At 48.9% G+C, this 21,951-nt stretch overlaps 1 protein-coding gene across 3 annotated transcripts in view; it reads right to left on the bottom strand.

The window, feature by feature from the left end:
* The window catches only part of LOC309699504 (zinc fingers and homeoboxes protein 2-like), a 132,777-nt gene that overhangs the window by 81,469 nt on the left and 29,357 nt on the right, over positions 1–21,951 (bottom strand). For all 3 annotated transcript variants that reach the window (XM_082522547.1, XM_082522546.1, XM_082522548.1), the window contains exon 2: positions 11,743–11,901. The gene's annotated coding sequence lies outside the window, so the exon portion shown is untranslated. The remainder of the gene's footprint in view (positions 1–11,742; positions 11,902–21,951) is intronic.

Raw genomic sequence — 21,951 nt, 5'->3', positions numbered from 1 at the left:
TGTAAATTTGGAATAGCAATTTTAGAAATTTCCCAGCAGTCTATCTCCAATTGGCCTTCACTGGGAGTGCTGTTTGATATCAGTGAAGTATCGCAGCTTTGACTGAGGACCACCTCTGAGGAGCAGAAATGTGATCTCAGCTTTGTGAAACCAAACACTCGCTGCCGTTTTCAAGAAAACACCTGAGCGCATTAAAAGCTTTCATTCATCACCTGCTCGGTGAGCCGAGGTTTCCCTCCCCTCGTTCAGACGTGGCTGCTGCAGCCGCTAACACCCTTCGCGCACGTCAGAAACGTGAATGCAGACACGTGACCCGCCGAGGCGTTCCTGCAAACTCAAATTAACACGCGCCGCAAAAAATACGCTGATGTCTCGCCAAAAGAGGCAAGAGCCAAGCTCAAGCTCGCACCTTCTCATGTGATAACAACAGTACATCACTGCTGGTAAGCTAACAACCTGCTGATCACAACTTCCGATGGTGTCACTGGAGCGAGGGGGGTGAAACTTTTACAGGCTGACTTTGGCTTTCACACTCGGGCTTCTCCTGTCAGCAGCCACGAGGAGCTAACGAAGGAGCTCGCTCATCGGGGCGTACCTCACTTTGTACGATTCTGTCATGGCGGTCAGCATTCAGGCGCCTTTCAGCTCGCAGAGGCGGAGCCTGGATATGAGCCTGCAGCACGAGTCTGAAGCAACAAGGAGCCATCGATCCGTTTCACGGTGATTGGCAACAGTTTCATTTGCTAAAGGGGGTCTTTGACAAATCAGCACAAAGGATGGAGAAAGTGCCAATTATCCCAAAACTGTTACCAATGAGTGACATCACGGTCAGTCCCGCTCACTCCATCACGGACGCCCTCTGAAAAGCAAAGCCACCATGCCTTAAATCTGCCAGCAGGGGGCGACTGTTCAGGAACGTCATTCTGTAAATCTTTATTTTAAGAACGAGACAACTTCCCAAAAGTCAGAATTCATCTGGAGGCTCCTCCTCCACGCTCTCCTCACCTGGAGGCTCCTCCTCGGCCCCTTTTTACCATAGCAGGTGCATAAATGACAAAATCAATGTCGCGCTTGACTCAGAACAGTGATGACTGACATCACAGATCCTGGGAGTGATGGGCGGTTTTGAGACCAGGCTGATCGCCCCCTGCTGGCCGTTACAGTGCAGCATCTCCTCATCCTTCAACTCCAACTGCGTGGAGCACTCACAGTTTAACGTCTGCAGATTCACTGATCTTGCATCCTGTTGTTTCACTGGGCATGTACGGCGAGGGGGAGGTGACGAGTGGACACGGGCGGCTCATCCAACAACAGGACATTTCCTCTTGTTAAACTTATTCTGCGTTTCTTCTTCCACTTCCAAAATTCACTATCCAAATTTTCAGAAACGATGTTCCAGTTTCTACCAGAATTTCTCGTGAACTCTGACAGACGCATTTAAAAATGGAGTGCTTTGTTGATCGTTAGCAGGATGGCTAAACGCGGGTCGCTCGGGTGCTTCCTTCTCCTGCAATTAGCTTGTTTCCCATCTTCAATTTGAACACAGTGAGCACATTTTCTTCATGCGTAATTGGATTAGTTACCTTTAAAATCTCCATTTCTACTGTCACTTGAGCTTTTAAAAATGTGTAAAATGTGCACCTTGCTGACACCTCCCATGAAAATAAATAAATAAAAAAAATGAAAAAGAAAATCAATTTTGAGATTTTTTGTTGTTTTTGAGGAATACCTCTTGAGTGGCACTTAACAAAATTGAACAAATGTGTTGCGGATGGATGGATGGGTGGGTGGGGGTGTGATTTGGGGGAAGCTGTGAGGCAGATCTACCTTCCAGACTAAAACAGTCTAACACTCATTACTCTGAAAAACACTTGACTTCATCATGGCCTCAATTATGTGCTGCTGGATAAACTCCAACGTTACTGAGCGGCTGCGTCCGATGGGGGTGTGGGTGTGTTCAAAAATAATACGAAAAGCATCCAAAAACTGTGGCAGGAAGCAGAGCGGGAGTCTCTGTGGATGAAACCGTGGCTCTTTGCGTTTCCAGGAGCGCCTCAGAGGCGATCGATGCGTCGGTGACAAAGCGCTCGGCGTACGCGTCGGCCCGTGTGGGCTGTTCGACTTCACCGACGCCCAATCGCCCGGGGCTGGTGACAAAAAGCAAAGTTGCTGTTGGCATTTCCATCTACCTGTGAAGCATGCTGGGAGAAATTAAGCCTCGCTGACCGTTTTTTTTCCTACAATCGCTGTTTTCACATTAAAACAAAATCACATCGGACAGATGGAGACGCTGGAGCAGCTGGTGAAAGACGAGATGTTCCCAGGAAAAACTCCCAGCAGAAGCCTTCATGATTGCTTTGCTTCCCGTTTTGACTTCCAGCGGCTCCCCCCACCCCCAACATCAACACCAACACCTGTCGAGGAACAGACTGCAGCGATCGACTCGGGTTTACCCTCCAGGAACTGCAGCCCCCTTCTGTAGAAGCAGAGAGTGCTGCAGAGCTTTCTGAAGGTCTTCCAAAGCTGTTCTTTGGACATTGGCTGCTTTTTTCCCCCACACTGTCCAGTCCTTGTGCTTCAGTGCTGACCTATGAACCCTGCAAGCATTAAAAAGCACATGCAAGTTTGCACAGTTCTTATTTTCTTGGTGGTCCAACCTCCGAAGTGTCACAGACTCGTTGGGCAAAATGCTCACCAAGTTTCCCCCGATGCATCCTCAGTGTGTGTTTGCTGAGGTATATAAAAAAAGCATGTGTGTGAATGAGGCAGTACTGTATACGTACCTGTAAGTACTGAACACCTGTGTGAGGTGAGGCTGCTGGACAGGTAAAAATCACAGTCGTTCATATTTGTAACCACAGTTATTTGAAGCGTAACCTAAAAACCAACAACAGGGGAGGTCACTGAGATTTGAATTCAAATGAAACTCACATGAAAGGCGGGGGTGGGCGTGCGATGACCACGGCGTCAGCGACAACCGCAGCATTACGTTCTCTTATCACAGCAGGTCAGCCGAGTCACTCGCTGCGCTCTTACACTCCTCGTACCGGCAGCGCGGTGGCATCAGTGCCTCCGCCACACAGCTGGATTTTTTTAACATTCATGTCACTGCATTAAGAATATTTACTCGCAGCTCTACAGATACGACTAAAAACATTTTAATAACCCCCCAAACTGAACCTCAGGACGTCTGAAGCCCCGAAGAGACCTGGGGAAGGACGACCGCGCGTCTGTCCGTGTTTGTGGTTAATGATGAGGTGGCGTTCTCCGCACAGGAGGGAGACTCAGCGTCTGTACGGTTAACCAGTGACAGGCGAGCGCATCCTGCCAACGGTAAACTTGGAACTAAACAAGTTAATGTTTCTGTGTTTCTGCGTTAACCAGCCTAGTTTCCAACCCCGCCTCCGGCTGGTTAGAATTTTATGAAACGATACATTAAAGACACAAAAGTACAATAAATACACAATAAAACCAAAGTTTAACCCTTAGGATCAAAGGTGCTGTTTGTGAACACGCACTGTGAGACCAGCGATGGGATGGATCTGAGACGCTCCAGGCCGGGCATTTATAAAGCCACTTTATTAGGTACACCTGTTCAACCGCTCATTACCACAAATATCTAATTGTCCAATCACATGGCAGCAACCTAGAGCTGCTGAAGCTCATGAAAATGATCTAAACCCTTTAATAATTTTAGAATATCTGTCACCAATAAAGGAACGAGTGTATGTAGGTATGACAAGCACGAACAAATCGACGTGTTCGGTCATTAAAAACATTCAGTTGAACTTTTTCTTCACGCACACTTGCAGAAATCCAGGATGCAGAAAACAATCTGCAGAAGAAGAACAGAGGAGGGGGGAGGGGTTGGATGTGATTTCAGATGACACATTTCTCAACTCTGAACACCCACAACCACAAAACATTTCACAGCAGAGGGAGGGAGACGAGCGAGAGAGGAAAAACAACCTAAAAGTTCCCAACGTAACACCGAGACCTCAGAGGAAGCGCAGAAATCGCACGAGCGCCGAGCTAAACAAGTGAATCATCGGCGAGTGAAACGTCTCTGATACGAGCCGCTCGGCGCAGGTGTGTTGGTGGAGAAACGCACAAAAACAAACATATAGGAGAGCGAATAAACGGAGCGTTTTGGCGATGGCGGCGGCTCGGTGAGAGAGGCGAGCAGCAATCTGCCCGGCCACACTGGCTGCCCACACACACCTCCTCCACAGGTGTGTGTGGACTTTTTAGGGTGAGTCACTCTCTCCCACGTAGTCGATACCTCCAGCAGCGGTTGTGGAGATCCCATCAGCCCGCGCGCTCTACCTGCACCGCTCCTCACGCTCCCCCCCCTCTGCAGCAAACGCCGCCGCCACCATGCAGACTGGCGTGCAGCATTTGGAGGTAACAGATGGCGATTTTATGAACAACAGTATGATCAGAGAGTGACACAACATTAGGGCATCGCATTAATCATGCAGCCTTTGTTTTCCACAATTAATAAACAGACATACCAGGAACGTTCAAACATTTAGACGCCGCTGAACTGATGATGTGATGTGCTGTTAAATATTTTGATCCTTCGCATAATTAAGACTAATGATCTCGCCGACGATCGGCATCAGAACAGCGCCGAGCAATAACCGCGCAGCCATACGTACGTCTCAGCGGTGATAAAGGCCCTTCATTATGAAATTATACAGTGGCTTTTTTAATGAGGTTTCAGCGCCGGAGGGTCACGAAAACAAGCGAGCAAAGTCTCGGCGCCAGTAAGACGAGGAGGATAAGCCCCCGCCGGATTATCAGGTGCAGAGCCGCCTCTGCAACCCCAGCGCCGTGCCGTTTGGTGGATGCTTTCATTCGAGCTGCTTCACGCCACCTTGGATGCAAATATTTTTAGCCGGGATGACCCGTGCGCAAACTGCACCCGTCACCCTGCCAGTGTTAGCACGGTGCTCCACCCCCCGAGCTTCACACAGCCCATTCAACAAAGCAGAAGGGGCCATGAAAACAAACCTTCCCGAGCACCCGGTGGGGCTGGCAGCGGCCCGCAGGCTGGCTGCGGCCCAGCAAAGCGCTGAAAAAAGCCTGACTGGACAGCAGCCAAGCGCTGGTGAAATTCTGGCTTCAGTTGGTCAGGTTTTCTGCACTAGCAGCTCCTCAGACTGGTGACTGTGATTTGGTGCTGGAGCAGAAATATCTTATGCATATGGAAATGGTGAAAGTTGCTGAGGGCTTCAGAGATGCATATATTGGAAAAGTCTGAATATTTTAAACGGCGCTGCTGCAGAGAGTGCTCGTGTTTCGTGCGATACGCCAGCCTCTGGAACTGCTGCGAGTCTGGCGGGCGTGAACGTCAGCGACGGTGCTGCTCTGTGCGCACCGGTGATGTTCAGGCACCACCAGGTGAGCGTAAACGAAGCCGAGGCAGCCGTACCAAACCACGCAGTTCCCCTGATGACCCCTGGAGGCTCCGGCAGCGAGTCGGTGCCCACAGTAAGCTGCTGAGGTCGCTGTGATCGACAGGTGACCCCGAGCTGCAGCATCAGGCGATGTGTGATGTCACCACAGAGCGAATCACCTCGCACTGATCTGCACGGTTCTGACTTCAGCAGGGTCAGTGTTCGGGTTTGGTCCGAGCCATATTTTAGGAACCCAGCGGTCAGAGTCAAACCCTCACTGCCGTGAGGCGACGGTGCTGATGCGACCACGCCAAAAACAGCTTCCACGTTCTCAGGTGACGGCGGATGGATTTGAAACAGAGTTCGAACAAACGCCAACTCTCTGTGCACCAGTTTGTGATTGGTCAGAAGAACTCGGACTACAGAGGCACTCCAGGACACATGTGGCCTCCTGCAGAACTTTCAGATCTGTCGTCTCGAGGCAGAGAAGGAAGTCCACTCAGACTACAGAGCGCTCGGCGCAGATTCCCGCCGCACGTGCGCGTTTCAGAGTGACTGGATCACAGCTGCGTGCGGCCAGGCTCGCGGGGATGCTTTGACTTTAAGCAGCTCGGATTTTTAGGTTAGAATAACATAACCCTACATGCGCTGTAACTCAAAGCTGTGTGCCGTTCCCACTGAAAGCGCTCCTTTTATGTCTTTATTTAAATATTTGTTGTCGTCCTGACAGCCGTTTCTGCACTTCGTCACAATTCATGACGCCAGCGACTTCGGTCCTTTCAGAAACGAGCAGGAGGCGAGCGAGGCGACACCGGCGCATGGTTTTAATTCTGCTCGGAGACACAAAACTGTTTCCACTGTTTAACCTTTTTCATGTGAGAATTAAAGAAAGCAGATTTCTGGGAAATTGGAAAGTTGCTGCAGTGCATGCTGGGAGGTGTATATAAATAATATAACAATGTGTCTAAATAACTTAGCGTGACGAGTCCACTGGACGTTCATGTAAACCGAGCTGAAACAAAAACATGGAGTTAATAATGGAAGGAGACTGTGCAGGACAAAGGACGGACGCGTAATCAGCCACAGACGAGCTGCTCTTTCGCAGTTTTTACCCCGAGTGCGAGGACAAGCTGTAAAGTATAAATAGATCACGTATCCTGGTCGCAGGGATTAGGACTCAGGTGCTGGGACCTCGCAGCGGGGATTTACTGGCTCATCTGCATTTTTTAAATACTTTTGAGCTTGTTGATCATGTGACACGGTTACCGAGCCACCGGCAGCATCTGCAGGTTCGACCGGTCGTCACAGAGCGACGTCACTGAACTGAAAACGTGTCCTGGCGACCGCTCACCGCCAGGTCACATCACGAGCCCAAGTAACGAAGCCGGTTACCCGCTTGAAGGTTTATCGATCGACCAGTAAGTAACGGGAACACGTCCGCGGAGAGACGGCAGCGTTTCTGTGTGAAGCCAGCGACTGTTCACAGCTGGATCGTTAGGACGCCACAGACTGACAGACGCCGTCCCTCCATTAAATGAACATTTACATGTGCAGATGATGGCTTCATCCTGTCATCGCGTTAACGGGCTGACGGCGAAGATTAATTATCAACACGCAATTCAAACGGGGTCATCGTTATCGTTTGCATAAGAAGACAAACGAGTTACTGAAGCTCATCAGACCCTGCTGCCCGTGCTCAGAGGTGCTGGGGTCGGCGGCCGCGCCTTCAGGTTGGGTCTGCAGCACGAGTTGCCACGGCGATGCAGCCGGCTGGATGCGGCCAAACGGTGGTTCGTCGTGCAGAGCTGCTCTTCAATTTCAGGTGCTGTCGGGATTGTCGTAGATATCTGGTTTGTGCCACGTGGACTGGACTTTCCCATCATCCTACTCGCTGAGCCTGAATCCGTGTCAGATTTGGACGCAGGCTTCCACAGCCACGCCCCTCGCACACATCACGACTTATCCTGTACCCCGGCGACACCTCTGAGAACCGCCCCGTAGACCCCGGCGGTCCTCCATGACGGCTCCAGATGCGGTGCCCTGAACTCTACGCAGAGCCTTGAGCTTTGTTGAAAACGCTCCCAAATACGTGGCGGCCCAAATTACACCACCGTGTGACGCAGCGGCGGGTCCCTGCAGCAGCTCGGACTACAAAGGAGGTTAAAATGAGAGCAGCGAGGGCACCGGACGCCGCCATGTTTAAACTGTTACAGCATGAACCTGCTGAACCGAGAGTACTGGTTCCAGCTGAGGAGGAGCCACACACACACACACACACACACACACACACACACACACACACACACCTGATTGAAAAACCAGCCCGTCGTTCCCTTCGCCCATCCCGACTGTATTTACGGCGTCTCCTCGCTCATCTCGCCGTCCCGCTGCTCTTTTCTCTCGTCTGCATGTGTCAAATCTCCTTCCTCCTCATTTTGTTCTTTCTGCTCTCAAATATCATTTCTTCCCCCTCAAACCTTCTCCTCCTCACTTTTAGACTCCGGAGAGGCGATCCTGCAGAAAACAGGACCTCTGTTTTGAATTTGGGAAATTAAATGTCACATCTTTTCAAAGTGCCCCTCTGACTTTTTCTCTTTCAGTACAAAAAGGTGTCTCGGCCTTCTCGTCCAAAAACATGTCTGCGCTCTCCAGGAGGTGCTCTCCAGTCCTTGTCCATTACTCGCCCCCTCCATCTCCTCTCTTCACCTCTTCCTTTTACACACTCCGCATTATCGGCTGCCTTTACAGTGATTTCCACACGCTGCTTTTAAATCAACACAGCAAATTAAAGCCTGTAAATTATACATGAGCAGAATAAGAAAGCGGGGAATTGATTAGTAAGTGATGCAGGAGAAGAAGAATAAACACGTTTTACAGTGAAATCTCCGGCACGCAGTCAGACCTGCACAGGCTGCAGCGAGGACGAGTAAATGCCTCTCGAGGCCTTGAATTCAGCCAAGATGTGTTTATCGCCCTCCTCTTTCACTTTCTGAAGGACTGAAGGACACCGGAGGGACAATCAGAGCCCAGCGATGTGAGGCTGGGTTTGATTTCTCTTCCCGATGAGCGAGAGGTGACACCAGGAGACGATTTCTGTAAAGAAGCTTTAAAAACGGGGCGAACGCCGAGGACGACGAGCTGTTTCTCACACCGAGGTTGGTTTTTTTCCCAGTAAAGCAAACTCGACTTTCACCTTTTTGTCGCCTCTGAAATATGATTACTTCTGCCGAGTCTTCCTGTATGGAGGACTGGAAACGCCACAAATGAAATGCAAAAAATACAAAATAAGAAAAGAGAGAAATGCAGAAACATCCGTGTAATTAAATCTAACAGGGACAGAGCACATTAACCCTTTAAAGCCACAATACAACCCAGTCTGCCAGAGCTGATCTTTGTATTTTCACCTGCTGTGGTGCTATTTATGGGAGCATTTCACGTTTCTATACATCCACACAACCGTTACATCACAAACTTTAATGACATGTATGCATTACGTCCATAGTAACTACATAAAAAACAAAAAGTTCAACAAACTACAAAAAAATTGAAAATCAGTTTTTGGATTTTTTACACATATTTCTACTTACAGAGATTTCAGAGGTTTACCCTGAAACTGTAAATGCAAAAAAGTGGCACACAACAGTTTCCAACCACAGCAAACTCATCTGGAGTGTCTTCATAGTTTCATTTTTCAGATGCACTCATTTCTGTAAACTGCAGGAAAACTAAAATATTATTTTGCACAGTTTCCAAAAAACAGCATTAAAATAAAAGATTTCCAACAGTGCAGTTTGAGCTCAAAGCTGAGAAACTGTACAGAAAGTCAAACATGACAACAGTAAACCTTTGAAAGACCCTGTAGGGGACAAAACTCCATTTCCCACCTAAAGTGATGTCACTTCTGGTTTTCGCAGGTAATGGCGGACATGCAACCCACGCTGACGTTTATTCCAATGTACGAAGTGCAATGAACAGCTGATCGGATCGATAAAGTGCGTTTCTGGATTATAATGCTTTTGATGTTGCGATCACTTGTGCAAAGAGCAGTTTGTGGAAGGAAACTGCGACCCGGGATGAGCTGAATGCGCGTTATGCAAGCACAACTCTTCCAAAAACCCCTGTTGCACTAGTTTATGTGGCTGCATTTCTACCGGGCTTTAAAAATAGTTACGTAAATCTTTTAAGATGGACTTAAAACCTTAACCTCAGAGTTCGCCATTGTCCCCGGTAACATCAAAACCAGAGCGCTCAGTGAATTAATGCGACCGCAGGATTGGTGACTCATTTGTGATGTTTCAGGCTGCGGCACATTTTACTACAGATCAACAGTTTCCCACAGAGAGCCGAGCAGCACGTCAGCTCCTGACACCAAAGTAAATGATCCACACGTTTGTCCATCCAGTGACAGGAAGATGACTTTAGACTTTATACATTAACTTTTTATAGGCGACGGTTTAGTTCGAGACCTAAAAGATGTTCAGTTACTGTTAATAGAAAACAGAGAACATCAGCGAACAGTTACATTTGAAAAGCTGGAATTAATCTGAGCTGTTCACAAAGATGCAGCTGCTTATGCAACTTCAGCCCATTTGGGAGCAATAACACGTCTCCCAGGAAGTTCAAAGGGCCTGAAGGTAACTCCTGCAAACGTGCACATTTAGCCAAACCTAGAGGATGAGCATGGAAACCAACAGGCAGCGTGCTGCAGTCGACCGAGTCGAATAAAAGTGAGAAATGATTTACGACTTATTTCTGTTAAAAGGACCAAAACGATTTTCCACAGGAGAAAAAAACACGAGCTTCATCTGTGGGTCAAACTTCACCCCAAACCTCTGCACATCCTCGACACAGGAAACAACACGTTCACTATCAGTGTGATGAGGAGGGCTCCTACACATACTGTGTGTGATTCACTGATGTATTTATTTTCTTATAGTTTATAATGCTGTAATTTTCTGTATCATTTCATTTACTGCTCGCACGGTCCGGGAGGAACCGTGGCAACATAATTTCCTCTGGGATTAACAAAATATTCTGATTGATTGATCGATAGCTCACTGATGTTTCTGCCTCTGTGAGGAGCTCAAAAACATAAAGACCGGACCATCGTTCTGCACTGGGTCCAAAAAGCTTCTGATTTCTAACTTTAATTTATACAGAGTTAGTGACAGCAGTGGTCAGCTGCTTTAGATGAAACCTGAGCTTCTTCTGGATGCAGAACGTGCTTTTAAATGATACGACGACACGATCGCATCCCTGGAGACCGCCGTCAAAAGATGGCGTTAAATTTAATGCTGTTGTTAAACTTCAGATTAAAATCAAACTTGACTTGACAGAAACTGGCAAAAAGAAAGAAAAGCAACACGAGATTTCAACACTTCACACAGCTCCGCACCACAGCCCCACAACATTTGGCTAACCTCACTCAGAAAAGGAAAACTCTCACACACTCACACACACAAACTTATAGGGAAAAACTCCTCGTCCCCATAAGGACTGTTGGTCCCCGCAAAGATATGTAAACACACACACACACACACACACACACGTTATAAACTAACCAATTAAATTTATATTTGAGGCCGTCCTGTTTAATCAATAAATGTATGCAGTGATCCACAACCGGCTTTGAACCACACCACAAATCAGTGTGAATAATTACAACTGTGCGAGTGTGGAGAGCTGCACGATGACTAAAGTGCAACCCAAACGAAAGAGCAGACGCACCTTCACCAGGTGCACACACGTGAATTTCACACCAAATGTGTTGGAGCCCAATTTACTTTTAAATGAAAGAATATATACAAAGAGTCCGAGACGTCAACCGAACTGGAAACAAGTCCGCGCTGTACTCTCATGCAATGCCAATCTGAACCACAAGGTGGAGCTCACGCTACTATCATCACTGTCACTTCTGTTGGTAGCTATGAGCACAGAGACGCTAACATCAGATGCTTTTTGGTAAACGCTGCGACGCATCTTCAAAACTAACCTCACAAAAACTGGAGAGCGGCTTCTTTCGGTCAGATCAGTGCGCTCCTCAGAAACGCTACGTCTGCTCTAATTACAGCAGAATTAACAGGCGGGTATGAGCGCCCAGCAGGGTAACATGTATACGTGACAGAAAGCACATTTACCATCAGAGAAAGCAGCAACAAATGTGTCCACAAGATCTGTGCAAGAAACAGAGGAAGGAAAGATGATGACCGACCGATATGAAAAAATGGGCAGCAGGCAGTGGTAACGGTACAGTGTGGTCTCAGGGTATGAAATGCATTCTGGGATATGACCTCTGGTAGTGAGCAGTAGTGGGATGGTGACATAAAAAGCTGGTACTCACTGCACTTCCTCTAAAGGGAGGGGCTTCACTGGAGGGGGAGGGGCTCTTCCTGAGGCTCCACCTCCTCCTCCGAACTCTGTCCGTTCTCCTCTCTCTCCTCTTCCTCTTTATCTTCTGGAAGCTCAGGCCAGCAGCACTCTGGGTAATCTCCCGCGGGGTCTGAAAGAGGAGAGAGACGTCAGCCAAGTGTGAGAGAAAACTAAAGATGGATCACATCGAGAGTGTGTGTGTGTGTGTGTGTGTGTGTGTGTGTCTGTGTGTGTGTGTGTCTGTGTGTGTGTGTGTCTGTGTGTGTCTGTGTGTGTGTGTGTGTGTGTGTCTGTGTGTGTGTGTGTGTGTGTGTGTGTGTGTGTCTGTGTGTGTGTGTGTCTGTGTGTGTGTGTGTGTGTGTGTGTGTGTGTGTGTGTGTCTGTGTGTGTGTGTGTCTGTGTGTGTCTGTGTGTCTGTGTGTGTGTGTGTCTGTGTGTGTGTGTGTGTGTGTCTGTGTGTGTGTGTGTCTGTGTGTGTCTGTGTGTCTGTGTGTGTGTGTGTCTGTGTGTGTGTGTGTGTGTGTGTCTGTGTGTGTGTGTGTGTGTGTGTGTGTCTGTGTGTGTGTGTGTCTGTGTGTGTGTCTGTGTGTGTGGATGGCAGATGCAAACAGATCATGTTGAGGTGTTGATGATTGTGAGTGTGATAGCAGGTGTTCCTGAGTGTTGTGCGACTGTGTTTGTGTGGTCTGAACCCAGCACGGGCCTTAAAAACTGCACCACAACTTGGCCCAATAAAGGAGGCAGTGGGTTACCGTGGTAACATGCCAAAATCGAGAAGGGAGGAAGCAACGGAGTGAGAGCGAGACGGAGAGAGAGGAGCACAGAAAAAATAAATGAAAAAATAAGAATCAGAGGAGAGACCGAGCGGCAACCTGAGCACGGAGAAATGAAGCCAACACAAAGCTGCAGTTCCTCTGACGACCACCGGAGGCTCCACCAGTCAGTCATGCTGGAACAAACATGTTTACAGCCTGGTATGAAAAACTGTTTACCCCTCTGGCACATCAGTTGAAGTAATGCAAAACTCTGAGTTTCAGGCCGTCTGTGTGCAGGGGGCGGGGCATTCTTTCTTTATTTTTTACAGTATTTCCGAACCCTCATTACTTTCTAAGTGCAGGAGATTTCTATGTGAAGTTTCCTGGGCTGCAAAACACATTTAAGCAACAAAACCTATTTAACAACTGCATCAAGTCGCTCAATCTGGTTTTTGTTCAGCTGGATTTGTTCCAGAGTCAGTCCAATCAGAGTGAATATGGGGGCGCCTTGGGGCGGGGCTACTTTGTTTCTCTTTCCTCGCTCATTATGTTCAGTTTTAATACACAGGATATCTGTGTTTGCCACTAGGGGGCGTCTCTCCCTCCATTAAACATCTGAAATATATAGAAGCAGCAGTGACTGAGGCCACAGGTGATCTACCTTTGCCACACGCTGTCGCAGCTGTGCTGCGCTCTGCAGACGACTGTTCGGCAGGAAAACTCGCAGCTCGTTTAATTTAACGAGGCCGCAGCGTCGCCACGGCGGGGAGGTGGCAGAAACAGTTAACCCCGGCTCAGCTTTACGGCAGCGCTCAATCAAATGAGATCAAATGAGACGCCCGGCAGTGCAACGAGGAAGCGGTGCCAGACTTCCTGTCCGGTAGAGGTTCTCCTGAGCTTAATGTAACACAAACGATGGCGTGACTTGGACCACAGAGCCAATCAGCTGTGCCAGGCTGTGCGTGACTACTGAACCCCACAGTTAAGGCCGTTAGCATCCACGCACGAGCACAAGCCAATGACAAGGAACAGGAAGAGGAGACATGAAGGAGGCAATCATCGATCGCTGAAACCCGCCTGCACACGTAAACGCGCTTCATCAGGGTTTGCAGCTTAACAGTGAGCAGTCCTTGGTTTGTTTCAGTGTGTGTGTGTGTGTGTGTGTGTGTGTGTGTGTGTGTGTGTGTGTGTGTGTGTGTGTGTGTTGCATTATTTTAGTGCCGTGCTCAGGTTTGCATTAACCACACTGAATCCTCATCTTCAGCCTGAAGGCAAAGCCTGAGTTTGGAGGACGCACAGCAGCTAAAGAGCAGCCAGCCTTCACTACAGGCTGCACTCAGCAGTTTTTCTGCCGCGTGGATCGATGCACTAAAAAAAGCCTTACTCATATAGAAACAAGTTTGTTTTGCAGGGTTCACAGTGTGAAAGCGCTGCTGTAAAGACCTCAGAATCAGCCAGAGTGCCAGCCGCAGTGATGGCGCCCGCAGGTTTGTGAAGCTTTTATTTTAGCATTTTATCCGCTGCCATGTTGGACGAGAGGGTGGAGCAACAAGCTCCTCCATCCATCTCTTTTCTGACACCGAGACGCTCGGGCCTCGAGCTCTTCTGGCGGGACACAGAGGCGTTCCCGAGTCAGGTGACAGTTATGATCTCCTCTGGCATGTCGGGGTCTCCTCCGCGCAGGACGTGGTTGACCGCCATCGCCCGGGAGGCGTCCTAGTCAGATCCCCGAATCACCTCAGCCAACTCCTTCCAGTGTGGAGGAGTGGAGGAGGGGTACTCCGAGCTCCTCCCCCCTCGCTCTGAGGCCGAGCCCGGCGCCTGCTGCTCGTGCAAAGTAACGGAGGAAATACTGCAGTTTCACTCAGCACTGGAGCGCAGCCTCAGCTGCACAGCAAGCTCAGTATTTGGCAGGAAATTGGATACGTGTGTACGAGCACAGAGCGGAGGTTAGCGGAGGTTAGGCCCATCGGAAACTTTGGCCCCAACTCTGCATCACGCCTCGCGTTTAGATCAGCAAAATGAGACTTTGGCTCGACGGTGTTTACGGCAGCCGGCTCGTCGCTCTGCACTCGCGGTGAAACGAGGAGCAGAGGACGAGCGTTCAGGTTCAGCGTACCTGATTTTAAGCGTTATTCGTTTCAGGAGTTTTGACCTTTAGAAACTTTCGTTCCTGCTTTCTGTGCAGCACAAAGTCTGACTCATGTTTAATATAATCATTATTTACTCACAGCCAGCCTGGTCACAGATTAACATCGAAACATTATGAAGCTCCTCTAAGAGGGAATCACCGGCAGCATTTTCCCCGCGATGAGCGCCTGTGTGTAGGTTGCTAAAGCTCTGCGAGTGAGTGGATGAGATCATCAGAGGACTGCAGCGCAGCAGGGAGACACACACACACTCAGAGACAACAACAGGTCTTTTCCACAGAGTCTGGATCCCCCTCAGGACTGACCTCATCCTCCATCCATCACCAACCTGATACGAAGCAGCTCTGCTCTGGGACCAGTGTGTGTGTGTGTGATCATCTCCACTCTTACTGTGTTTATTTGTGCTCTCCTGTACAAATGAATGGGCTGTTTGTGTAACGTGTGCATACATATATGGAAATAGAAGCAAAACAGAGTGCGGCGTGTTGGCCTGAGCTCTCTTACACAAGCTTCCTTATCATTTCCTGAAATCATCTTCGGGAACAGTTCTCCACGCTTTCCAGGAAAAAGGGAGCTGCTGTCAGTCGATGCCTTCCAGAAGGTTCTGGTGCGATGCTACTTTTCTCTGTGTTAATAATTCCAGACATTGTAAAAAGAGCTCCGACACCACCGACTGAAATTCAGCCTCAAATCCTGACGGAGCCTCCACCGTGTTTCCCAGATGACTCACACAGATGCTCCATCAGCCCCGTTTCCTCCGATTATCTGTCCTTCTGTAACTTTCATCCCTCAGCCTTTTCTTCCCGTTTCCCTTCCCTACAAATGGCTTCTTGACAGCCGACCTTCTTCAGACACTGCTTTTGTCCTCCGATTTCTTTAAACTTTTAAGGACACTGAAATATGCCAACATTTCAGCTAACAGCTCTTCAGGAATCAGCCTGTTGGTGCAAAAACACTATTTTATGTCAAACTGTATTATCTTTGGTATTTGTCACAGATTGAACTAAAGAAATGAGAACAAATGATGTGTTTCTGTGACAGGCTGCTGCTAACAAAGTGCCTAAAGATACAATTCTTCTGTTGTGTAGACACAACACCGATTCATCCTTTTCATGCCTGAATGACTCAAATTGCAGAGCTAAGTGAAGGTGATCAGGTACAAAGACCGGAGGGAAAAAGCAGCCCAAGACCAAAGAAAATCTTTGAAAGACCTTCAGAAGGCCGGCTGTGCTGTCTGAGTGACGTGTATGATAATAAAGCACACTGCTCCTCTGCATGCAGCGTCCCAGGTCTCCTGGTGTCTAAGTAAACCGTCGCCCAGGTCATCTGCACGAATGAGCTTGAGCTTGTTGGACCGGAGCCTCCTCAGACTCTTTGCTCTCAAACTCAGTTTCTGAGACTCTGACTCGTGCACACCTACGAGGGCTCTACACCTGCCCGTGTGCACTAACCCTAACCCTTCCACGACACGTTCGGCCGTCCCTGCTCTGTTAATATAAAAGTGTCACCGGGATGAATTCCCCTACACGCTGCACTTCCTGCTGCTGTGGCGTAGCGACTCTCGGATTAATGCCCCGCCGCAGGACGCGGCCTCCGTCTGTTTTGCCGTCCGTACCTCTGTGCCGCCGAGCCGCCTAAAATATATTTAGGCGGCAGCGTTCATCTGGATATTTTGCATATCTTAATTAGTGCTTACAAAACATGCAAATCAGCCGGTCGGCCCCAATTAATTAGCTTTGTGGGCTTTCTCCTGAAGTGGCGGTACTGAGGGGGCGTCTGTCTGTCTGTCTGTCGCTGTTTTTGTCCTAACCTGAATTTAATCAATCGGGTCAATTAAAGCGCAGATTCCTGTTTACAGTAACAGCAGAACAGATCTGAAGGTGCAGGGCTGCTTCCTGTGAAACAATGTCCTCTGATTCGTTTCACACGAGGTTCGTTTCAGCGCCACAGCTCCACTTGTTATTTGTTTTATTAAAACTGAATCACAGTAATTTCTGCAGTGCAAGAAAGATCAGCCGGCTGCAGCGGGAGAGAGGTCCAGGTGTGTGCGGCGAGCACGCCATCAGTGCATGCACAAAAGTAATGTTTGAATTCCACTTTGTCTGCACTCATTTAGCAACATGCCGAGGTCGACCGTACGGCCAGATCCATCCAGCACACAGGACGCGGCTGGATTACAGAGTGCAGCTGACGCTAGCAAGTTAGCATCCGCATGGTAACCCATCACAGACAGACAGGGGGCGCTGCAGCGCCAGCATGTGGTGTGTGGCACCATAACAACTTTTAACTGGCGTTAACATTAAACATCCTCTAGAATAAACTATGAATGATTTGTTTGTGGGGATAGGTTAATTGATTAATCTACATTGACCATAGGAGTGAATATGAGTGCGAATGGTTGTCTGTCTCTGTGTGTTGGCCCTGCGACAGACTGGCGACCTGTCCAGGGTGTACCCCGCCTCTCGCCCTATGACAGCTGGGATAGGCTCCAGCGCCCCCTGCGCCCCTGAAAAGGAGAAGCGGATGGATGGATGGATGATTTGTTTAACTGCTACCCACTTTTTTTGTGGTGCAAACTCTGACCCACCAAGCTGTAGACGACTCTGGGTACCAAACATCCTTTAGCAAAGACACAATTTGTCTTTGGAAGTATTAGCACAGGTGTGATTAAAGCCAGTGAGCTACAGAAAGTTTTCTCCACATGTGCAGTTCTGCGGAGCCTCTTTAAAGTTCAGCTCTGGTTCTGCAGCTCATGCAGGGTGGGAACAGAGACCGCAGCAGGCCGCAGACTGACGGGAGCTGCTCACATGCTCGGAGACCAGGAGTTACATCCAGTAACCGCCCCTTCCCTGTGGCTGCAGAGAGAACAGCACACCCCCACACTTAAACTGCATTTATCTGATGAGTGTCTTTTATACCTGTGTGCAGCCACGTCTGCATAAGCACATGAAAATAAAATGACTGAACATCAGTGACATCACTGCTGTCAGGCCTGCTTCAGTCTCAGCTTCCATCCAGCCTTCGTGATCCTGGTGTTCAGTACCTGCCCGGCACTGAGCAGCGAGCACACAGCCGGAGAGCCGCCGGTGCAGAAAGTGGAACATCTCGCAGCTAAAGATCCGGATATTTTTCCTCAGGAGTTGGTAGAGACCCAAACTGGGAACTCCTCGGCTCAACAACCATGGCCTGATGGCTTCTGGAGGTTACGGGCAACAGGAACAGGAAGCCAAGGCCCCAGCATCAATCCCTGCTGTAAAACAGCACCAAGTGGCCATTAGAGGAACTGCAGCTTCCTGCAAGTTTGGCTGCTTAAACTCGATCCTCGGAGTAACCGGCCGGTTTGCAGAGCAGAGTTTCAGGAAGCACAGAATAACTCTCAGCATGTTCAGGAATCCAAGGAGGATGTTTAATACACGGCCTTATTTTCACGGCGGTGAAACGCCGAGGAGCTCTGACAGGCGTTCTCTTCACCTTGAAATCTGCTCCACCAGTCTGACTGGTGCTTCATCGTGCCAGCAACTCCAGTTTGCTTTTAGAGGGAATTAACTCTGATATACAGCTCTCTGACTTCACCTTTTGTTTTACTTTACTCGGCTAAAAACATCAAATGTGGCAAAAATCTGAAGTTTTAAGGAAGTGAAGAAGAGCTGTGTTTGTTTTTGGCTTAATGACAGCATATTAGTGACACTGTGGGGATTTCCACACAACGACGGTGACACGAGACCTGCTGACAGACAGTAAGCTCAACGTTTCTCAGTGAAATCGGAGCGTTTGTGAACGCGGATTCAAACAGGACTTCATTTATGCGCTGCACTCCTTCCTGCTTTAGCTCTTCCTGAAACACGCCTCCAAAGACTATCTGTCTTTCATCTTCATATCTGTCAAACACCGGGAAGCTCGTCGGAGGAATGCAAACGCCCCACAGCAGACTCGGTTCAGGTTTGTTTAACATGCCTAAAGAGATCTCGGCGATGCGGGCCCGTCACTGGTCTTCATGTTCTCCTGTGTGATGTCGTACAGCTGACAAGTTTGTCTTGAGATTCTGGTATGTCTTGATTTGATTACGTGGCTCCAGTTCTGACATCAGATCATTAGATAAAGCTTGCTGATGTGCTTTTCGCAGACTTTGAGTGTGGAGAAAAGTAGGCAGAGCTTTCACAGCTGCACTGCTCTCCAGGAGTTTTTTTGACGTAGTTTAGGCCGCACAGAATATTTATTTCTATTTCTATTCATTAGCTTTGTTTATGGACACTGATGGAAATATCCCAAAGCAGCCAGTGTTTTTTAACCTGGCATTACTTCAAATCCAGTCCCCTGTTGCTCTCCAGAACCCAACTTTAATATACACATGCTTTGTTTATGCACAACAATACACAAGGAGCTCAGGTTTGGGACATCTTTCAGGTCCAACATCGACCCCCAAACACTCCCAAGTGTCACAAATAAGCATGTTACAGCCTGCTATGAAAAACAGCTTTGGTGCGTACAGGTAAACCCACTCGCCCGTCACAACAGCTGGAAGGGGTTACATTTCTACACCTCTCACTTGTTTGGAGTTGGTGCCTTTTTAACAGAATTAATAGATTTTTAAAAACGTGGCTCGTTGTGGATTTTACTAAAAGAGCATCGAAGAAGTTTACAACATCCCCACACAGCGACCGGGAAACTCCCACTCCACCCTCCAGAACCTCGTCCCTGGACTCAGAGGTGCTAACTCCCACCCCAGCTGCCCCAGCTGGAGATCGTTGCTGGATGAAACCAAATGACAAACATCTGTGAAGAGCTGAGATCCTGAGAACACCGAGCCCTCCACCCTCAGCTTCACATCAATTCAATTTTATTTATATAGGTAAAGACCCTGCAGGAGAAACCCCAACAATCAAACGACCTGCTGTGAGCAAGCACTTGGCGACAGTGGGAAGAAAAAATGCCCTTTTAACGGAAAGACACCTCCAGGCTCAGGGAGGTGGGGGGTGAGGGGAGGACGACAAGACAAAGACACGCAGTGGACGAGAGCCGGAGGTTAATAATGACGAACGCAGAGGTGTAAACACACAATCAGGGTCAGCAGAGCCAACGCCCACGAGTCTTCCTTACTGCCCGATCGCTGGGACCAAACATCCACATCAGGGTCGATGCCCACAGACATCCCAGAATCCAAAAAACACATGCAGGAAAGTCCCACGCACCCCAGCTGGTCCAGCATCCAGAGCTGGTCCAGAGTTCCAGGACCAGGACAAAACCGCATCTCCTGAATCGGAGCTTCGCCTAACAGATGGACTCTCCTCTCAGCACGCTGAGGGTTTTTGTTTTTGGACAAACTGAACAATAATGAGTGTATCTTATTAGCTTCATGGGAAGCAGCCAGCTCAGCTCGCGACAGCCACCGTGACTACATCTGCGTCGTACATTATCTGTACCGCACCTGAACGCTGGATTCATCTAAATAAGAGAAATGATCACGAGCTGAATGTGTTCATGTTAAACAACAATGAGGGAAAAGCATCTGTGCTGCGGAGGCGTGCACGTCTCACCCTTTATAGGCCGTGTGCAGGAAAGCAGCAGCATCATTCATTTCCTTTAAGCGCTCTTTAAAGGCCTTTAACATCCACATTAATCTGTGCACCCTCCCCGGGCGAGCAGCGAGCGTGTACACTCTCGCAGTGAAAGCCGATACGTCACGCGCTCCTCGCCTCCTATTGGTGGGTGCGAACACACCCCCTTCATTTCACTTTCGCTGCTGTATCTCCATATTAACCTTCGTGTAAATGTGACACCTCCCTTTCTCCCCTCCCCTCCGCCTCGTCGGTAATCCGGCGGATTCATCCAGATGGATCGTGGTGTTAAAAAAAACAAAAAGAGCGCCTGACAGTCTCGCTGCTCGTGGTTTTTGTGTGTTTTAGCTAATTAATGTCTCAAGATTAATGTGTTGATGATTAAATGGTGTGAAAACATTACACATTCTGTATTTAAACAGCCACACTCTTTTGCCTCCTTCCAGCGCGTTCATTAATGTCATTTTTTGCAGCAGTGCGAGCCGCTCGGATGTGGGGAAACAAACTGTTAAAATGGTGACAAGTCGCCGGACTTGGAACCAGACTGCGGGGTCGGGTTAGTCTGCAGTCTGGAGGCTTTCGTCGGGTTTTTTCTGGTGAGGGGGAGAGGTATTCGGCTGGAGCCTGGCTCCTCCACTCATCTGCATCTTATTTGAATTTCCTGCTTGCATAATTCCTCGGTTAATGGGGAACTGCTCGGCACCGGCACAGCTGTTTTGCCTTTCCTGCCTGGCAAGACGCCGCTCGCTCAGTGAGGGGAGGAGGGAGGGACGGGAGAGGGGGTGAAGGGGGGGGGGAGGAAAAAAATCTTCAAAAAGAAAAAATCTGCAAGTCATGTGGTGCAAAAATACAGTACAAACAACGTGTGATCCCCCGAGGACGGAGGAGGAGGAATGGAGTCAAACACCCACCCACTGCCTGCTTCACCCCCCCCTCGCATGTACATACACACACACACTTTGATAGCACCACACCCCCTTCGCCACAGCCACACTGAGCATGTGCAGTGATGGTGATGAGCCTCTCCTCTTCCTCTCCCACCTCCCCCTCCCGTCCGCCTCCTCACCCAATCCTCAGCTCTGCCATGCTGGTCCTATAATTGGTTAGTAACAGGCTTGGGCAGCACCACCGCGTTGCACCAGTCGGACTTCTACCAGCCGCATTAGCGTGTTTATGCATTCGCAGCCCTATTAGAGGCTGTTTGTTCGCTCATTAGCAAACCTGAGCTGGAGCTTGAACCTTGCCACAGCCGCGTTAATCGCCGAAAGAACGGCCGGCGTGCTGGAATCTGTGGCGGCGACCTGTGGAACAGTTTGTCCTGAGCCCACGAGTATTTAGATCAAGCTCCCACTGTGAGGCCGATGTACAGTTTGTGTGTTTTTGGTGGCCGCCTCAGAGGTTTTAGCCTGGAGAAAAGGAAAATCCCCAGCACGCTTACTCGACTAACACAGATTTAGTCAGAAATAAAATGCAAGGATTTCAGTTTAAAGTCGAACCCAGAGAAACGCTGCCAAACAAAAGCCTGATGCGTGGATTCGATTTATGTGATGTGTTTTTAAAGATGGGGCTTCGTGTCTGCGTTAGACACACACAGGCTGTGTTAAAGAGCTAACAAATTTCCTGCTGCACATTCTGCATTCGTGCATCCATCATGTTGACAGAGCGGTTTTCCTTCTTGTTTTTCGTGTTTGCCGTTTCCCAAAAAGATACTTTTTCTGTT

The sequence above is a fragment of the Aulonocara stuartgranti genome (assembly GCF_965226115.1).
Source record: "Aulonocara stuartgranti genome assembly, chromosome: 22".
NCBI lineage: Eukaryota > Metazoa > Chordata > Actinopteri > Cichliformes > Cichlidae > Aulonocara > Aulonocara stuartgranti.
Note: the sequence above shows the minus strand (reverse complement) of the source record. Positions and strands in the feature narration are given on the sequence as shown.